Below are 17,828 nucleotides of genomic sequence, written 5' to 3' on the forward strand. Positions count from 1 at the left end.
ACATAAAGAAGGGTCTCTATCGAGTAATTTTGTTTTATATTTGGGGAAATAAGATCTAGACTGGTGATAGAGACAAAAACGCGTAGATTATAAGCATAAAATAAACAATGCAGAAATAGTGGTTGAACAGTTTCTGGAATATGGTAGACAATAGGGGTTAAGAGGAAATGGCAAAGTGCAAACAAACCCGGACTTAGGGAAAGAGAGACCTTATTTGGAAAGGCTACTGCAGTAGGGGAAGGGAAGACAGTGCATTAGGGACGGGGCCATCCCAATAGCATAACCGTACGTATTCCAGGAGAGAGAGGGACAGGACTAGCCCGGAAGGAACGATCCTACTGTGAGGTCCGCGTGCGTGTTTTGAAGGTCAGGCAGGAAGGGACTTTTACAAGAAGGAGTAAACACAGCAGAGAGAACAGGCTGGGGGCGGGATGAGTTGGTGTTGAGATCTGAAGATCCCTGAGGTCAGCTGATTCTCAGGGTGAGAGGTCATTCCGTGTCCCAGCGCTCAAGGGTGGGAAGTTCTTCGGGGCCTGGAAGAAGGAGAGAAGCCGGATGAGACAAAGCGTGGCAATTTGGACACTTAACCTCACTGACTTCACCGAACATCACCGAATCGAGCATTTTCTTCCTCTGTCAAATAAGAGCATTAGAGGAGGTGATGGCTAAGGTTCCTCTAAGCTCTCTTTATTTATACAGAATAAATACCAAAGGCATCCCTGACTAGTATAAAGCCTCCATTCAGCAATCACACTATGTAAATATATAACCCATTCAGTCTGGAGAACTCAAGGCTCTCTGAGTTTTTCCTCTACCGAATTGTTAGAAAATCTCCATAAGATGCATGATATTCTCACTACTCTTTAAGAAACAAAACAACATCTTGCGGAAATGATGTTCCTATTTATCAAAGGGCAAAGAAAGGGAGCGGGCAGAGCAGAACAAGCCCAACCTGTGGACAGCTCCATTTTTTACACCCTGTAAGCTTCTCAAGAAAGGCTCGACCATAAATATCACTTTTCTGGGTTTAGAGGGAGAAAATAACATGAAAACACGAAGACAAAGATCGAATCTGCTCTCTGGAGAGACCGGGAGCTACTCTGGTTGAACCTGTGCTGATTCGGGCCACCTTAACACCCTACACGCTCTTTTAGAAGCTATCCCAAGTGGTGACCCAGTGGGATAAGGAGTTGCTAAGTCTCACAGAAGAGAGAACGGTTTCTAGTACCCTCCTCGAAACGCCTGGATTATATATACTTCTTTGGGTCCAAGATACTCCCTGTGAGGGTTACATCTCTGAGGTCGAGCTCACAGAATTCCAAGACCAGAAAGAACTTATGCGTCAGTTACCAATCTCCCCATTTTAAAGGTTCAGAAGAGCATAAGGAATAGAAAATTCACTGATTTTGAAACCAACCAGAATGAATTTTGAAATATAACTCTGCTAACTATATTAGGAAATCTAGTGTGTGATGGGTATGCTATCTCCACCTTTCTTAATCCGCAGAGATAACAGTGCGTTACTTCTGTAAATGTTATAAACATTAGATAAGATTATTACATAAGGGGTCCATCATAACAAGGATGCTTAGTAGATGTTTAATTGTTGCTGATCTACAGTGTATTAGGGATGGGGGTACTTTATCTTAGTGGCACAGAGTGTTAGGGTAGCTATTCAAGACTTCGAGTCTAGTTCTCTCATTTTCCTGTGAAACTGGGCCCTAAAGAAGGACCACAGTTAGCATTTTGATACTAATTCTAAAAGAGTTCTAAGATTTGTTTATAAAGCACTTAATTTATTGAAGTGAGCAAGGACTGAGAGCCTGAGAAAATTACTATGGAGAATAAATTAGCCACTGTGAAGAATGAAAGTAATTGTTATGCAAACACAGATTAAAAATACAGTTGCGTGAATTTTGTTTTGCTTCGTGTTAATAAAGGAATCCAGTTTGTGGGTTTTAGCTCACTGACACAAAAGAACCACGTTCCCACCTCAGGACTCATTTCTGCCCAAGGCCTGTGGAAAACCTAAAGCAGCTGGTGAGTTTAGCACTTTTTGTTGTGTAAGAAAATGTGTCTGGAAGACGGGCAAGTATTTTCACCCACCTATAAAAGCAAAAATTGCATCAGACACAGCTAGGCAGGCAAGGAAGACTTTATTCACGGCTATTACGATAGGAGAGAGGTCAGAACTCACCCTTTAACTCCACTGAAACAGAGAGCTGAAGGTTTGAAAGAGCTGAGGTGAGGGAATTTTGGAGCATCTGTGTTTTCTAACTGGCCCTACAAAGGGAAAAGAGATAGTTTTGTAACCTGGAACACGATGGGCTCCTACCCTCCCACAGAAATTTGAAATAAGGGCAGTAGCTTCCTTGATGATGACTTATCCAAGAGGTGGCTTCAAGTGCATGAGAAAAAAAATCCTGGAGTGTAAAACTGTCAAAGGCTTTTAACAAGATTTACAGCTCAAAAAGGTAGAGAAAGAATGTTCACTTGCAGGTTTTCTAAAGTAAATGCTCTAGGTTACGGAAGGTGAGGGGCCTGGAAGCAAGAAGAATCTGTCTAACGTCCAGCTCAGGTGAATATTGAGGCCACCTTATTCAGACTCACGATAAGAAAATTTTTACTTAAAAAAATCCCGGTCTCCACTGCTTTCGAAATGTCTTAAAATATTTCAGGACATAGAGTATGTCTTGGGCTCTCCTTCCACTGTCCCATCTGATATCCCCTCCCTTGCAAAGCCCTTGCTCGAGCTGGAAAACTTTCTCATTTTGTCCCTCATTGAGGCCAAGGTGCCTCATGCATCTCTACTTTCCCAGTGAGATGCTTGATAGCATAATCTCTGCTCATAAGCTAATTGATGGCTTATGGTAGATTAATGCTCACCCCCTCTAAGGATACCTGTGTATGTATGATGGACATGTGGGAACGTAATATCCTACTCACTTAGACAGACCCTCTAGAAATGAGTGAAATGGGTACTCGTGGACAGTGGACAAGGCAGATGATTTGGGTTGAAGGCAAGGTGGGAATGAGTGTAGTTTTCACAGCCTCTGCTAAATTCCAGCATGCCAATCTCCCTGGAGAACAGAGCACAGTGTTCTTCCTGTGTAGTCAGTTCTAAGGTGACTGACTACAAATGGTGCATCCCCCCAGCCCAGCGTGGGGGCGATGGGAGTGCAGAAGAGCATGCTGAGATTCTTGGAAAATTTTCCGGCTTTTTCCCTTATGTATATTTTCTCTTATTATCATCACCATGTCCACCAGCTTCTTACGCAAACTCATTAAAAAACACAAGTAAGCATTCTCACCAATAAACACCAAAGGAGGTATCAGAAAGTTACAGTATTGACTTGTTGCAGAAAAATCAGACCGGCAAGAAACCAAGCACCACCTGGAGAGTTGGAGAACTCAGGTTTATTATGCCAGCAGTCCCAGAAAAGCTAGCGCTCTGAAGATCCCGGCCCTGAGCTCAGGGGTAACCTTACTTTTCTAGGGCTTATCTGAGCAGTTACAGCTGGCATAAGCTGATTGGTTAATTTGTCCTCAGGCAGTTACAGAGTACTGGAGGAGCTATGGGCTACAAGCAGTTACAGAACAAGCCAAGGCAATACATCTCCTATCTAGACAGAACAAGCAAAGGGGAGGGCGAGTCTTCAGTTGATCTCGAGGTCACTCTGCTCTTTGGCCTATGTGGCAAGCATGTCTACAGAAGTAGATCAAAGAGCTGATTACAATGTTAGCCATTTGAGTGGAAAATTCCTCTTCAGACTTGGGGTATAAAATGTCACAAATCAAACCAGAATCATCCTGGTTCATGACAGACGATGAATTTACGTTTTGTCCCTTTTAGCGATCCTCTGCTGAAGAGTTTGGAGTAACAAAATGAAGCACCACCTTCCTCTTCGAAAGTGGGGTTCAGAAGGTATCACTAAGAGACGCACAGGGAGGACCCCTTTGAAATCAGGACCCCTCAATGTCTATCTTCTCCCATTTTTGTGCGCTTTTCGCAAATACCATGAATCCCCGCTTCAGCTTTGATAGTTATTTGTCAGTATATTAATAGAAATTCGCATTTGAGAGAAGTACAAATGTCAGTACGTCCTAGAAATCCCCAAGAATCCTCAAAGAGATAGCGTGGAAAACAGCCTCCTATCATGACAGGGTGGGTCTCCAAAGGTCAAGACTCATGATAAGAAAGGTCAAGACCATCTACCGCTTCTCTACGCACTATGGGCCCACGCGAACTCGATGCACGGCTGAGGTTTAATGCCGCCGGCCGTCTTGGCCCTGCTGGTGGAACAGGGGCTTCAAAGTGACACAGCCCAAATGTCTGCCAGCATTCCCACTCATCCTTGGACTGGGAAGAGAGCAGAAGGTGTGTGTCCCATCGCTCTCGCAGTGGGACGAGCCTGGAGGTCTAAACCTGCATGTCCTCTAAGTAACCCGTGCTTGCTCCCCATAGCTGTAGTGGTGGGGAGTATAAATTCTGAACTTTGAAGAAATAGTCAAATCAAGGAAAGTCATTTATGGCCTATTTTCCAGGATAAATCTACATGGTACATACAGGGTAATAGTTATAATAATCTCATTTGGGGGCTCTCGGCAACAACTAGGCATTGTGCTGCATTATCCACTAGGTTTTCACTTCGAGTTGGTCAGCTGGCTCTCATTTCACTGGAAAACTAAGGAAGCTGCTAAGGCAATAAGTGGCCGAGCGAGGTGTAGTTCCCTGGTCCACCCGTCTATGCAGCCCACGTTCACACCGCCTCTAACTCTGCTCCTTAGAGGGTCTGCCAGAGGAGGGGGCAGGTCGTCGGGGGAGGTGGCAGGTTGCCGGAGGAGAGGGCAGTTAGCCATGCCGGGGTACCTACCGAGGGAAAGTGGAAGGACTCAGAGCTTGAGTGTCAGAACGAAGCGGTTCAATGCCGACTCTGCAATATTCTCAGTGCGCAATCTTTAGACACATTTTTAAATATCAGTTTTCCACCCTATAAAACATAAGAAATTGTCGTGAAAGCTCTCAGAGCAAGGCTCAGAATGTATTAATGGTCTCACAGTAACGATTAAGTAGTAGGTGCCTTCTTTTCCTTCCTGGAGAAGAGGGAGAAAAAAAAGAGAAAAGAAAAAAAGCGTGTCGGGCTCTTAACCAGGAATCAAGGAAAAAACAAGTAAAATCGCTAGCATAGCAGAGGGGATAGTGTGTCCAGATACGAATTTAACACCATTATTGGGAAATGAAAGGATCTTTCTGGAAAAAGAGATGAATGCTCAAGAAAGGCACCAGGATTAGAAGAGGTTACAGAGAGGCAAAATTTTTGAATAAATATTTATAAAACAATAGAGAAAGGGGGGAAAAATGTAAGAAGTAATAGCCAGTTTGATGATGTGCTGGCCAATCATTAAGTACAGAATCTTGCTCATCAAACATAAATAAAATTATACCATTAAATTCTACCTTAACATTAATGTCTTCTGTTCTCAAGAAAAATATCAGAAATATTGTTTCTTCTGAGAAAAATGCACAGGCTATTCTTAAGTCAAGCCATATAATTTATTCTGGCGGAAATACTAGTATTTGCCTGGTAAATCTGAGTTAAAGTTCCACGATAAATGCTCCCATTTATGTTCGTTCTTCGGGAACAAACAAGTTTGGATCTTTTCTTTCTTTCTTTCTTTTTAGTAATGTGTAAAAAGGAAACGTTTGAAAAATAATTTCTTAAATAGCAGTGTGTAGTTGCTAATGGGCTATGACAAGCCATTTTTCTAGCCTTCCATTTTCAATCCATATTTCTGAATAACTCTGTGAGCTTTTGCATTGGCTTCACAGATTTCCCCAAATGATTATGCCACAGTAATAGAATATGGAGCATCTGTGGCAGGCTGATTCCATCTCAGTGTTTACTGAGAATGAAGGACAGTCACGTGCAGGCTGATTGGAGAAATAAGCTTGAAGATCACTATTATTAAACAACCAACTGTTAAAAGACCTATTAAGGGGAAAACAGAATAAGTTGATTTTGTTGCTTAAGCCAAATATTTTGGAGCTTATTCACATGAAGCTCCCACTTTTCCTCACCATGGTGCCTGATTTTGTGATAAGTTTGCATACATCGTTCTTCCCTGAGGTACATTTAGTTTAATTAAATTTTACTATTAAAAAGTGTTAAAGTCTGCCTTTCATAATCCTTAGGAAGCCTGGCGTAGAAACACATTGCCTGCGTAACACTTCTCTGAAGCAACTGAGATGACTTTACTGAGGCAGCTTTAGAGTCCAACAGTCACCCAGAGAGGACAGAGAAAGGGGCTAGGACACCTCAATTCTTGCCCCAAGACTCGCTTTTTTGAAGCAAAAATCACACAGTAAAAGGGTTCGAGATTAGAACATTTGTGCTCTACTTCCGAATCTATCGGCTGACCTCAGTGCTTTCAAGTTCTGCTCTAAATATTATCATTATTTATCTTCCTTACTATCCTATAGAGAATAGTTCAGATTGAAACATCAGAAATGAAGTAGTATCAGGAAGCTTATTTTGCATCTAAGCCTGAGTGAACTCAGAAACTGTTCATTTTCTCATTCTCTCATCCAGCGTTGACTGAGAACCTACTGTGTGCCAGGGGTGAGCCTGGGATGCAGGCATCCAGAGATGAGTGAGGCCAAATCCTTTCTGGCAAGGAATTAGCAACCTCTTAGTGAAATACCCTGCCTTAATCCTATCTCACACTGACAGCTGGTCTTAAAAGAAGCATGGCTGCAAGCTCTGCTAGTCATTTTTAAAAGAGATGAAATGGGAAAACATGATATGTCATAATAAGGAAATCATCCCAACTAGCTGAACGCTAAAGGACCAAAACTGTATTGGAAAGTAATTTGTAATATTTTTTCCCGCATAGTTTTTCCTCTGATGGGTTAACTTGAGCGCTCATTCAATCCGCGGTGGCCAATCATCATATCCATAGTATTTAACAAAATGGACCCCACTCTGTTCTCGGGAAGCACCACACAGAGATTCCGAAGTACTAATCAGGATGTGGAAAAACATACCAGTCACCCTGAATTGGAAATGGAGAAATGCTTTCACGGCCATATTTCATGCTGGGTGGTCATTAGCGGTGCGTCCATCCGCAGCAAAGCGTTTTGCCACAGGTAATGACGGCCGTAGTTATTCCTAATGTTTTCAAGTGTAGCATGAATGAATGAGTCTAGCGGGTCAGGCCAAAGCGAAGGGTCTTTTGTGATTGTTGTTTATTTCATTCCATACCTGGCAGTGCAGGTATTTTTTAAAGTTCTGAATAACTCAAGAGAAAAAGAATCAAAACACAGGTTCCTAGATGAGGCCAAGTCAGTTCCAAAAATAAGGTTCCCAAGTCTTCTGTGTTGGTAACTTAATTCGTAACCATAAAAGAATCTCAAGAATTTCTTCTTCAACTTCTTCAAGTGTTTCATTTAGACCTCCAAAGACTTTCTACTCTACTTGTCTAGTCGACCATTCTTCTACAGTGCTGTCAGTCTGGGAGACCCAGTTAGCTGATTAGGTTATCCAATCTATTTTACTACCATCAGGTTTTGAAGACAAAAACAGGTTCAGGCTCCAGCTCGACAACCGAAGATGCAATACCAAGTAAAATGTCTTATTTCTCTAGGCCTTAGTTTTATCATCTGTAAAATTTAAATGGTAAGTAGATGTACTTTGTAAAACAAGGAGAGAAGCTGAATGATGATGTAATAACAAACTGTAACATCATGACTTAAAACAAGAAAACTTTATTTCCTATCCATGCAAAGCCCTCTGTGGGACCAAAGGCATCTCAGGGATCCAAGCTACCTGAGTATGTTGACCCCGCCATCTTGACACAGTGCTTCTGCCTAGATTTCCATAACACGATGAAGCAAAGGATCTCCACTGATGTCTAAGTGCTTTGTTCTGAGAGCGGCACACACCATTTCCCTTCCTTGTCCCATGGCTGGATTTAAACCTAGGGCCACACCTAGTCTCAGAGAGGCTGAGAAATGCAGCCTTCTGTGTGCTCAGGAAGAAAAGATGAAAAACAGATACTGATGAGCATCGGTAACTGTTTCATCTACCAGAATTGTTGTCAAGATTAATAAGAGCATGCATGGAAAAGTTCCCAACATACTTCCAAAAATAGCGGAAGCCAAATATATGGAAGACATGCTGACGATAACGGGATGATGACCATGACAGTAAGTAAATGGCTCAGAATGTACGTAAGTAAATTATCAGTTCCTCATCTAATTATTTAAATGCTCGATGGCTTTTCACACAAAACACGAATTTGTTGTCAACTCCAATTTTAATCCCCGTTTCTACCACTGAAGAGACGAGCGCCTTCTGCCCAAAGCTGTCCAGATTAGTAAAGAATCAGGTCCTTTCAGTCTAATTTCTCCAACCTTTCGCCCTGTTTTGTGATATAGGCAAGTCCTAACTCTCAAGTGGCGATATTCAGTCACTAATGGAGACTCAATTAAACCAGTCTGTTTCCTGTGCGCGAACCCCGAGTGTTAGTCCATGTCTCAAGACCACGTTAACCTACTTGCTAATGATATTCTCTCAAATGACTCACTAGAGTGCCTCCCCTGGGATCGAATCCATTTTTCTCAGATCCTTAGTGAAATTAACACTCTCTCTAAAAAATCCATTTCACACCGCTATCTACAACAGCGGTGGTTTTTTTCATGTGGGGATGATGTGATTAAACATGTTCTAGTTCATTTTTAGGCAGCGCTTCTCCTCTATCACGTATGTGGGGAAAGAAATTAAAATTTTTAATACACTGCATGAGGGGAAAAAACACAACAAGCATTGTTATTTTTTTTTCTCCCTGCTCTATCCTTCATTGCGTAATGAGTTTGCAGTCTTTCCAAAGGCTTTACCATATATGTTTATTGACTGAGAGATGAGTGAGAAAATATGTAAACCAATTATTTGTTTGGGTCATTTGGACACTTCTTTAGGGCTGGTTGCTAAGGGACAGTGTCTATTACACACCAAATACAATCGGTTTTGAAAGCAACACTTGCCTTCCACCCTAGGAGCTGTATGTGTGAGCCCATTAAAAGAGTTATTTCTCACCCTTATTTGTCTCGCCATTTATTTTCTAACCTTCTCACATTTGTCAATACTGATTCCAATTCTTTAGTCCTGGGGGAACAACTATAATAGCCTTCTGTGACCAAGGAATGGGAATCAACTATTTTTGGCCCCAAAAACAGTCACTAAATCCTCTGATCTGAGTTTTCAGCTTCCCTGTCTCACTGCATCTACCTGACAGGACCAGAATCAACTTGTCATACTAACTCAAACGTTCAGGCGATTCATTTCTTCTTCCATGACTTTCCTGTCCCTTATTTCCCAAGCCATCCTTAGCTTCCCCCATTGAATCAAACAGCTTCTTACTATACTGGCAATTTTATAGGAAAATCTCACCCTCCCTACAGCCATAATGGAAGTGGATATGTCTGCTTCCTTGAGTCCTAGAATTTGATCACTACCTAGAAGTCAGAGATCCGTGGTTTGTTTGGTTTTTTTCCCATGGCTTCCCAACCTGAGTCTAAGACACTGCTACAAGTAACGGAAACCTAGGTGTAATCCTCTGCAGCTTTACCTTAATTATACGATCTAGACTGTAGACTTTTAGAGGTCGTTTGCCTACCTAGCCCAGCTCTCTTGCTTGTGCTTTTTGGTTCCACAGAGCAAAGCAGTGGGTAAAGCCACTTGCAATGGCCTGAGCCCTGTGCCCAGAGATACGGAGGTAGCCTGTCATCACTCTAGACCTTTGATTATCACGGACAGGTCTCAGGTGGTAGAGCCTTGCTGACCTCTAATCCTCCCCACCCCAGGTCTGATTCTGCATTAGAGTTCTCTCATTATAGATCTCAGAGATGCATTGGTGATATCGCTCTTTCCTTCTTCTAAATTAAAACTAATAACATGATAATCCAAGGTCCCTTAGTACCTCTGATGCTACTGAAACCAGAACACATTGCTGTACTTGGGCAAGCCTGGCTTCCATTCTCTGGTCCCTCACCCTTCACCATACTCTCTCCTTGACCACATGTGCAGAGGACTTTTCTCAACTTCTTTTCATCTGTCGAAAATGTCGTATGCAAAAGCTACCATTTCTTACATGTCCACGTATCCCACCACCTTCAGATGGTCAGCCATAGTCACTCAGGTGCTGAATCCTTAAGGACTTCAGAGATTTTCTGTCAGTCTTTCTCTTTCCTCTATTATCCATAGATCCACTCGCATTTATCATCTCTGTGGGACACGCATGTCATTGGTCAAGGCCCCCCACTTAAGACCATGACACTTCTTACCTCAGGTGGCCCCAGGGCTCGGCAGCACACGATGCCCACCAAACATTCCACCACTGGTCTATTTGCCCAGAGCACATGCCCAGAAAGATGGAGGAGGTTGGGCACGTCTAACCGACCAGAACATTTCTGCTGTGAGCCTCCCTTCACCTCCACAAGGGACTCTGCTGTTTTTAGTGACGACTTGGAGACCTGGGTCCTTTTCACCGTGTGGCTGCATCGTCTTGGATTCCTTCTCTTTCAACCATACGGAGTAGGAGAGTGAGAGAAGAGGGTTATTAAAATCTTTTAGAGGCCAAGTCTGAGGTGCATATTAATTCCACCCCCCTTTTCAGCCATGATGTCATTATCTGTCTACAGTAACTTGCTCACTAGTGTCCATCGTCTTTCTCCACCCCCGTGTCACTCTCTGAGGTAACGTTTGACGTCTAGTTTCTTCTGCAAGTGAATAAAACTACAGGTGGCAAGTTGGCTACCTAAACCAGCAACCTGGGATAGAAAGCACGAAACAGGTCGTGTTTCCTTTTTCTCTTCCTTTTCCACCTGCTAGCCCAACCCCAGCTCTTTCTCTCCACCTCGACTCCGGGGGGCACCACGGCCACACCTGGGTCGGGATGTTCTCATTCCAGAAACACACACACACTCCAGATGCCAGGTCATGGGCTAATTATTGAAACACTGGCAGAGCAGCACTGATTCAAATGACAAATTTGCATTATTTCCTTCCATTTCAGGGACAGCGAGGCATTCTATAAGTGCCATTGGAGCACTCAGAAATCCATATGACAATGGAGCAGCAAGGAGGATAAGTGGCAGAAAGAGGACACAGTGGGTGCCTCAGAGCATTTGTCCTTGGAGCGTCAGGCTTCTAGGCAGGGAACACATCTCAGTCTGCAGAGGTAGAGAAGCAGCCAGGCGGAGGCGTGGGGTAAGGACGCCATTGCCAGAAGAGCCAGATTTAGGTGCTGACTCAGCCAGCCTATCTCCCGGGCAACCAGTGCACGCGCCCAGATTTACAGAAAAGCTGGGAGAAGCCAACCTCAAGAGCAAGGGGATTAGGGGCTAAGCTGAGGTAAGTAACAGGTCACTGGAAAAAACACATAGAAAATTCCGAATTGAAGCTGAAAACACTGAAGTTCTGCAGCGTTAAATCAGCCTCCTAAAGTTCAGGTGCCAATCAGATCTTCCATTTGCAAAAGCAGAAATCTCAAAGGCTAACTGTGTTGACAAATTGCTAGCATTTCCTTCCTTTGCTTAGGCCAGAATGTCACCGGAAACACGTTACGTGCTTTACTATAGGGTATGGAAGACACAGGGAAGAAAGCCTTTTTAATTACTCTTCAATGTCACTCAGAATTGCTGTGTTCCCCCTAATTCAGTTAATGTGAAAATAACCACTAGCTATCGAAACTTGCGTTGCATCTCTCACTATTAATCTAGGTTCTCCTTGCGTAATCTATGAATCTCCCCACGGTATTGACACCATCAGAATGGGTGGGCCCTTTGACGTGGACTAAAACTCCATTCGAGTGCCGACGTTCAGGAATGAGACCGTCACTCCCATCGCATCCAGCAAACAAGAAGCATTTCGTCGAAAACCGGTATGCATTTTATGTTTATGCAATCTTAGTGGGCTGTTTTCTCAATTTTTTGATCCTAGATTTCACTAAGTAGCATTTCCTTATAGTGAACTGTAACTCTTGTCCCCGTGTTCCTCCCCACAAGTAGGTGGAGGGACCTGCACGGTGTCACCTCCAAGAAGCTGTGGAGAAAAGTGGAAGCACAGAGAATGACAATTTTTTTTTTCTTTCTGGCATTTTTGCCCCAAGGCCTTGGAGGATCCAAAAGATTTGTGAAGAAGGTTAAGAGGTTGGGTAGGGACATTGCTGAAGTAAAGAAGGGGACAGTGAACACAGTCTCCTAGAGATGCTATATCGATCATAAGTGGCTATGCGGTGAGTGTCCAGCCAGGCAGACAGGACCGAGGGCAGCCTCACAGATCTGCCTATTGGAGCGAGATGAAGAAGCAGCAGAGTCACCACTCCCGAAGGAGACACCTGAATGCAACTCGTCCTTATCTCCCAAGGACGTTTTGCTCTGTAAGCGTCCGCGGAGTCCTTGTGAACTCTCTCTGAGCAGAAGAAAATAAAGGCAGTCGCGCCCAGCACCCTGCAGTCAGGGCGCCCAGTCCTGATTCCATTTTGATATCCCAGTATTAATCAAAATCTGAACCGAAGGTCCAGAATAAATTTAAGGGTCTGCAGGTGACAACCTCTAAAGGCAAGGACAGTCAGGGATTGAGTTGCGGGCTGAAGATAAAGATGAAACAACCAGGAAGAAAACAAAAAGGACCCTTGAAAGTATGACGGTTAAGAGGCTTTCCATTAGTGACAAGAAAGGCTGCAAACGAGGGACTGAGATCCTCGAGCGACTGTAGGAAAAACATTCAGTTGAAATTTCAGTTCGACAGTGATGGTGTATAAAGAAATTCACACACACATAAATACTGAAAAAGTACTATTCTAGGAAGCTAGAAATGGATAAGAAAAGAGTAAATTAGAAGCAACATGGAACAAGAAAAATGGCAAATCCTGGTACAATTTTAAGTTAAGTTTTTTTTGTTTTATATTCTTACGATCAAGGTAACTAGTGATGATAAAGAGGGTATGGCACCGAGAAGAAAAACAAGCAAATGGATAAAGAATCGATTGTTGCTCAAGTGTAGGAATCATGAGAACCCTCTACTGGGTGTGCTCGCCCTGGCCGACTGTGACTGCTCTGTCACTCAGGGGCCAAACACAAGTTGACCGCTGGCACACCTGCCCGGACTGACTCTTAGTGTTTTAGTCTTTTCTGGTACTTGGTTGGGTGCATATTTTTATTTCTTTATAATTACTTATTTAAATATTAAATATTTAAAATGTCATTATATTTTATCCCTTATGTTTATGTTCTCATTATGCGACAGAGGACATATAAGCTCAGACTATGTGTTCCTGAAAGCTGACAACCTAAGCTTCTAAATTAATTTAAAAAAAAAAATTGTCATGAAAATCTAAGAACAAGTGACATAAAAATGCTAATTTTTGTTGATTTCTTTTATTCCCTGAGCACTAGTGTATCTGTTATCACGAGATCATGTGGAACCACGGTGAATAAATATAGTAAAGAGAATAAATGTTTCACATTATCTCACGAAAGCATGTTGATTGGTCGTCGCTGAGACTGCTATGCTTGTCTATGTTTCTGTGGTAACTGAAGATAAGTTTCAAATGTTTCTGAAATGGATGGCAGTCATTGGGAGCATCTGAGCTTGGGATGGTGCTGTCAGACTGTGAAATCGATTTACGTGGCAGAATTTGCAAAGGCACCTGTTCCAGTGTGAGCTCACATTGGGAACTTTAGGAAATGTCAAAGGAATCTATTTTGTACTCAAAAAATAAGGTTTGAAAAATTGTCCCGAGTGATCTAAAATGAACAGCCATCTTCAAGAAGCCATGTTCACTTGTGGCCTATAACCCACAACACAGAAGAATCTGGCTTTATATTTATGTTGTATTCAAAATGGGTTCCCATTTGGATGAATTATACTGGAAAATTGGTTTCGCTTTTCTGTGGAGCAGCTCCAGTGAAATGAAGATGCTATAAGAAGATGCACTAGGTCGAAGAGTGTCCCCAAAAAACTCATGACCACCTAAGACTTCTGAATGTGACCCGATTTGAAAATAGGGTCTTTGCAGATATAATCTGTTAAGATGAGGTCATACTGGAGTTGTGTCGACTTTAATTCAACGACTGGTGGCCTTAAGAGAGAAAAATTTAGACCCAGAAACCTACATAGAAGGAAGACAGTGTGAAGACAGACCCGGGAGAAAATGCCATGTGACAACAGAGGCAGAGATTAGAATGACATTTCTACAAATCAAGAAAAGCCAAGGATGGCCGGCCGCCACCAGAGTTGTGTAAAAGGCCAGGGAGGCATTCCACCCTAGAGCCTTCAGAGGGCCTGGATGACACCTTGATTTCAGGCTTTCAGGATTAAGAGACAAGAAAATTCAATTGTTTCGCGCCACCCAGCCGGGGTGCTTTGTTATGGCAGCCCTACTGCATGAGCCCTGTCCCCTTTCCTAGCACTAAAGTTACCACGTTCATTTCCTTCCATCCTGAGTCGGAGCTCAGTGCCCAGCTCCATTTCATTCTGAAAAATATAGCTTCTTCATCTCTTCTCCTGCGTTGAAGCAACCATAAGGGGCACTGAATCCAAACCCACTGTGAGATTCAAATGAGAAAGGAGATAAACGGCACTTTGTAGCAGCAGATACCCAGTGACTCAGCATCTGCAAAGGCGGTTAGCCGCATTCTCTTGATGATCAAATGATTATCGTAAGCATTTGAAATTTTCACAGAAGGTATTTGCAGAGCACTCCTGGAAAGATCTCTGGAAAGCAAGCACCCTGCTCCCTTTATAAAACAAACGAGATACAAAACATACTGTATCTCAAGCGAGACGATCGCCCGCAGCTTCTGTGGGACGTTTGTTCCTTGCCCTCCCACTCCGAAAGCCGGAGGTCTGAACGAAGCTGGCAACAGCCTGACGTAATGAAACAGGAAGCCATGTATAAGCGCATGTGTGCACGGATGATCATGTATGCACAGACCATGTGTGCACAGATCTCTCGAGAACTGATTTTCAAACGTAGGAAATCCTAGGAGAAATGCATAAGCTATAAATGCACAGATGGTAATTTGTCAGGTAAGAAACATTTACTTCTGATTTCAGATTAAAAGAGAAAACCAATCTATTCTAAAACTTCATGAGTAAATTCAATTATTTGCGGTCACTTGCTTGAGGATGTGGGTAAAGGGAAGTTAAACAAAGCTTCTACTGCTAACTAGTGACGAAAGGGGCCTGATTCGCAGTCCGTGACCTGACTCCTTCCAGTTGTTCTGGAACATTCGCTGAGGAAGGGGAAAGTCTGGCACAGAGATGATCCTGAAGTCATGTTGGACAAACACCAGCCCTCCTGTGACTCTCACATTGCGAGAGGTTTCGTACACTGAAGAGCTCCAACTTCCTTTTTTGTGTATTTAATTAAATGAACTAGCACGCCAGAGTAGCTTTGTGGGGTGTCGAAGGGTCACGCAGAGCAAGCCCAACCTTGGTCTACAGCTCATTACTTTGTCTGTTACACAGGGTTCTCCATAAGGCCAGAGAATCTTGTCCTAGTCATCCGCCCTCAAGGAAAAAAAAAATGAAAATTAGAGTTAGCAAGCCAGCTAGCTCTCTTCTAAGAACCATCAGATATTAAGTCTTTCTTTAAAAATATATGTTTTATGTCAAAGTAAGGTTGCATTATAAATAGAAAGTCCCAAACTGCAGCCAGCTTTCTCTTTGTAGTAACGTCTAGAGCAACGGGGGACGTTGCACAGTTTTGCATGACTTTGAACTTATCTGTGACCTGAAACACTGCACTGTACATTAACGAAGGACCACAGAACACGTGTTTTTGTGCCATCTGATGGGCAGACTTTGCTGCGTAGAATACATCGGGAGAGTGCGCGGGAAAGTTCAACCGACAGCTTGGAAAAATGGAGGCGTTCCCAAATCACTCGGCTGCAATTAGAAGCCACAGTCCTGGCACCGAAGGAAACCAGGGACCGCTGCTGGCCGAAAACCCAGTCTTCTAACTCTGGGTGCAGAGTTCTTCCCAATGCATGTTAAAAACTCTCTGACACCCTATGACAGGAAAAGAAAAAGTAACCCAAATGAATGCAGGTGACAAGCGAGCAAAAAGCTTTAATTTTCCTGAGAGAGATCATTTTAAAGATTAGGGTCGACTCTAACCACAGGTCTCTCTTCCCCTTCTGTGCCCGATCCCACCTCTATGACTAGCTATGTCTTACCACCGAACCTTAGACCTGGTTCTATATGTGTTGACCTATTTCCCCATGAGGTTCTGAGCATCTAAGACTGTGTCTCATTCATCTTTGCATCCATCACACCTCACCCAATATTTGGCATGAGGTCATGGCTTTATAAATGATGCTTTTAAATAACTGTTGAAAGTCACAGCTTTAGAGAACACACATGGATGAAATGTGGCCATATTTAGGAAGCAGACGTCCATGAAAATATACAAACAAAAGGAAAAAGTAATGTCTCCAGATATAGTATCTAAAATATAATTATAGAAATTCTCTGCCTCTCTTCTTAGGAAGTTTTCATCTCTTAAAACAGTAAAAGTAAATGGACGATGAGCGATGGGAGGGAGAGGCAAAGAGTGGAATGAAGAGACAGAATATCTTTCTTCCTGTCGATTTGAAAAACAGTCTTCCATTTTCTCTACGCCCAAACACCTGTTTCCTTCTACCCATTTGATGTTGGATATTCCTTCTCTCTCAAGTCCCTTCTCCTTCCCTACATTGTAAGAAACTTCAGCTGTCTTTGTTTCTTGACTTAGTACCTAGAGTCTAGCAAATACTTTTGTCAGATTAAATCAGCAGCACACGTAAGTTCAGAAAAAGGCTTAGGGTGACCTAAGCCAGGCTGTATGCAAATAAGGGACACAGTTAAGGTTGTCCAGGTCCCGGCTTCATGCCAGGTGAGCTCTGATCCACACTGAAAAGCAAGAGATGCTTTCATTCCCCCATTACTCGCTTTGGTTGTTTTTGTAGTATTCGCTGAAATTAACAACTTGTTTTCTGGTCCCACAGGATAGAAAACATCTGATCCCACTCCCTGGATTTCATCAACCTTATATTTGAAAAATGTCGAGTAATCATCTCTTTAAGGTAACTAACTTAAGAAAACAATTAACTCTATTTGTAGAGTTTTGTCATAATTTCTTTTGTACATTCGAATGTTACTTATGACTGTGGTGTGAATCACTTCAAATTTCCTACTTCTCCCTCAAAATGTGGAGCTAAGAATTGAACACAGGCCTTGCGTTCAATCAATTCTAATTTAAAAAGAATGATCATCAATATGGTGACATTTGCACTCTGGCTTGAATTTTTCACTGTCATGACTTGTTTGATAATATCAGAACTCACTGCTGGTTCACAGTCGCAATATGGTACCATGGTACCTCCCAATACTGTTCGATTTATCAAGAGCTCACACACAGGCTGGGAGCTGGAACACTGTTTTTAAACTCTGAATGTTGATATAGAAAAAGAGGTAGATTTATTTTCAGCTTTTATATTTAAAGCAATATCTTTAGTGAACTGTTTTGAGCAGAGAGCTTTACCCCTGTGTCTTCATTAAATAGCACATAAGAAATTTTTAATTATTCCGTGGTTACTTGTTCATGACTTCTTGCTGTCACTCCTATCCTTGGCTCATTTACCAATTTCACCACATGCAAAAGAGAAAAAGATAAAACATAAAAGTATATACCTCAATCAGCCAGGCTTCTTATAGGTCAGCGACACAAAGGTCAAATGTACAAACTGTATGACTGTGGTAGAGTGAGAGATGAAATTCTCT

This window comes from Pteropus medius, unplaced genomic scaffold, assembly GCF_902729225.1.
Source record: "Pteropus medius unplaced genomic scaffold, Ma_sr-lr_union100, whole genome shotgun sequence".
NCBI lineage: Eukaryota > Metazoa > Chordata > Mammalia > Chiroptera > Pteropodidae > Pteropus > Pteropus medius.